The following is a 3,051-nucleotide window of genomic DNA, read 5'->3' on the forward strand; positions in this document are numbered from 1 at the left end:
GCACATGCATTATTAATTTGCAGAATACTCGATATAAAAAATATCAAATCACTCTGTGAACATCATGAATAAAACCTTACATTCTAAGTGACTTTACTCATTTCCTCTACTGTGCCTTCCACAGGAAATTTAAGCTATATATATACACATATATATATATATACATTTTTCTTTGCTATGTTATTGAATTGAATATTTAATAGAACAATATATTTCACTGTCAATCTATACTGATACTTCATATTATTTTATTTCTCATATCTCAGTTTCCTTATATAAAATGACAGATAGTTGTTCAAATTAGATAGTGATCGTATTCTTACAAGTTAGATGAATAAAAGTATAATATAAAGGAAATATGATTTTAGATATGAGAAATTTATTAAATAATACAAACCCAGAAGAAAATATAGTATTATTTTGTTCATACCACAGTAACATATTGTGTCACTCAATTATATATTTTATTTAATTATTTTAATTCATATATGTTGCTGAATATTTCTTTTAATTAATGAAATATAAATCTCAAGAAGTAAATATTTTTATTTATGTAAATTGACCATGTGATTTTTGTCATTACTGTTTTGAGATGTGATGCAGAACCAACCTAGGTATAACGGTTATTAAATTTATCAGCTTATGCACTTTTAGCTCATGTCTCAGTATCTAGCTCAAATCTGATTTTCTGTCAATTAACTTCACAATGTAAGTGCTTCAATTACATACAAACCATGTAACTGCTAACTCTACACTATCCCATCCCAAAACATATCTGCAGTGTTGAATAAATATTTAGAAGGATCATCCCCTTTCTTTTAAAATTAATTATCTGATGTTAATATCAAATGATATAAAGTCCTCCACACCCTTCTTTAAAATGTATAAATGGTATGTTTTGGTATAGGCTTCTAAAAATTCATATATTGCCACATTATATACACTTGATATCTAGACTCTGAGCCAAAAAATGAGGTATTAGCCTCAGATAGAATCAATTCTGTGATGGTGCTCATGCCAACAAGGTTTCTTTTCCACTTCTCATTCTGGTTTTGAGTCATTCATAAAGCAGGGAAATTGCCTTGGGCTTTGCCTGAGAGCCAAAGCAAAAGTGACAGATTGTTCTGGTTAATTGCAGTGGCCGGTTGGCCTCTCAATGCCTTTTACAAAATGCATCAGGATATCCCCAGAGGGATCCTATATAGAGAAAACAACAACAACAACAAAAATACGGAGCATAATAAGTACTTGTTGCTTGTAAGAAACTACATCAAGTAAGCTTTAATATGAGATTTAAAACATATTTTGCCAGAGTTACCTTAGTTACATATTTTAAAATATAGTCTTAGTAGCTAAATAATTTAACAGATGGTGGCATTAGATTTTAAAAAGGGGTGAGTTTGACACTACTGAATTTTTATATTTAATTAATACACATGTAATTCAGTTTAACTGATTAGAAACATTCAGTTTACCTAAAATTAAGCATGACAGATGTAAAGTGTTGTCTGCTCCAATGTTTCTAATGTGTGACTGCTCTTTTCATTTCATAGTCATGGTTACATAAAGTTGTGTGGAAATTTCTTTGACATTGTACTTAAAGAAATATATAGTTAGAGATAACTGAAAAATTGTCTAATCAATATTCACCATTTTTTAAGCAAATGTTTATTTTATACCGTCTTTGCTTAGGAAAGAATGTTTCCAATAATGTCTTTAGTTACCCTAACCTAGGAGTTGAGTTTTAGGAAAGTCGGTTAAAGTTTTCTGTTATATATGCTTCTTGGTGACAAAGAATGATTTCCATTAAAAAAAAAAAGTCCATTGAAATAAAATTGTGATGAAATTCTCATTCATTTTAGCAAATGTGTTGGCACTTGGCTTATATTAGTAGATAATTTAAAGCTCTTGTGTTTACGAACATGACTTGTATATATTACTAAAAACTGTAAAATTAAAAAACAGCCTAATTTCTGTGAAATATTTTTAAAGAAAAACATATCAAATGTGAGGGAGATATAAAGCAATAAATTGAGAGGAAGATCGAGAACATCACAGAAATTGTAGTTGGTAAGTGACTCAAAATTTTTATAATTTTGTAAGTAGAATAGATGCAAAGAAGATCTAGATAGGCTAAAATGCAATCGTTAAGAGACCCCCAAATTGATGGTCTTAAAATATAAAAGCTTAATTTTCTCTTTATCTAACTGCCTGGAGTTGAATTTCAGTCTGGAAGGGTAGTTCTGCTTTGTGGTTTTGAGGTTCACATTTCCTCCATGATATTGCTCTTATTGCAGCTCTTAAAGCATTGGTCAACAAATGAAAGTTCAGGAGATAAATATGATCTGCTGTTTATTTTTCAAATGAAATCTTGTTGTAACATAGCTATACCAATTCCTGTATGAGTTGTCTGTTCCATGCTTTTGTGATGCAATGCATATATAAAGTGTGATTCATGAAAATCGAGCCCCTATGATATGATCAGTCCCTTTTATGAAGAGGGAGAGGAGGTTTCAGTCTCTAAGTACACACATGAAGAGGTTGCGTGAGCATACAGTGAATCTCCAAGCACTCCACGCCTGGAAGAGTGCTGTCACCAAGAATCTGTAGGCACCTTGATCTTGAACTTCCCCCTCTCCAGAATTATGAAAACTAAGTGTGTGTTACTTAAGGCAACCAGTCTATGGTATTTTGTCACAGCCCAAGCTGACTAACTCAGGAAGTTATATTTATTGTAGTGTTAACATATGTCCATACAAAACTCTTCTGGTGAATTCTAATGGATTACTTCTTCATTTCTTCTGATACATAAAAAGTCATTTTGAACACTCAGTACAGTCTAAAACTGAATATATCTGTTGAGTGATTAAAAAATAGCATGATACAATCACTTACTTTTTTTTTTTTGCCACACTGGATGGCATGTGGGATCTTGGTTCTCTGATCAGGGATCAGATTTGTGTCCCCTGCATTGGAAACAGAGTCGTAACCACTGGACTGCCAAGGAAGTCCAGCCACTTAACTTTCTTTGTACTTTTTACTTCTGTGTGT

Source organism: Dama dama, chromosome 30, assembly GCF_033118175.1.
Source record: "Dama dama isolate Ldn47 chromosome 30, ASM3311817v1, whole genome shotgun sequence".
Classification (NCBI taxonomy): domain Eukaryota; kingdom Metazoa; phylum Chordata; class Mammalia; order Artiodactyla; family Cervidae; genus Dama; species Dama dama.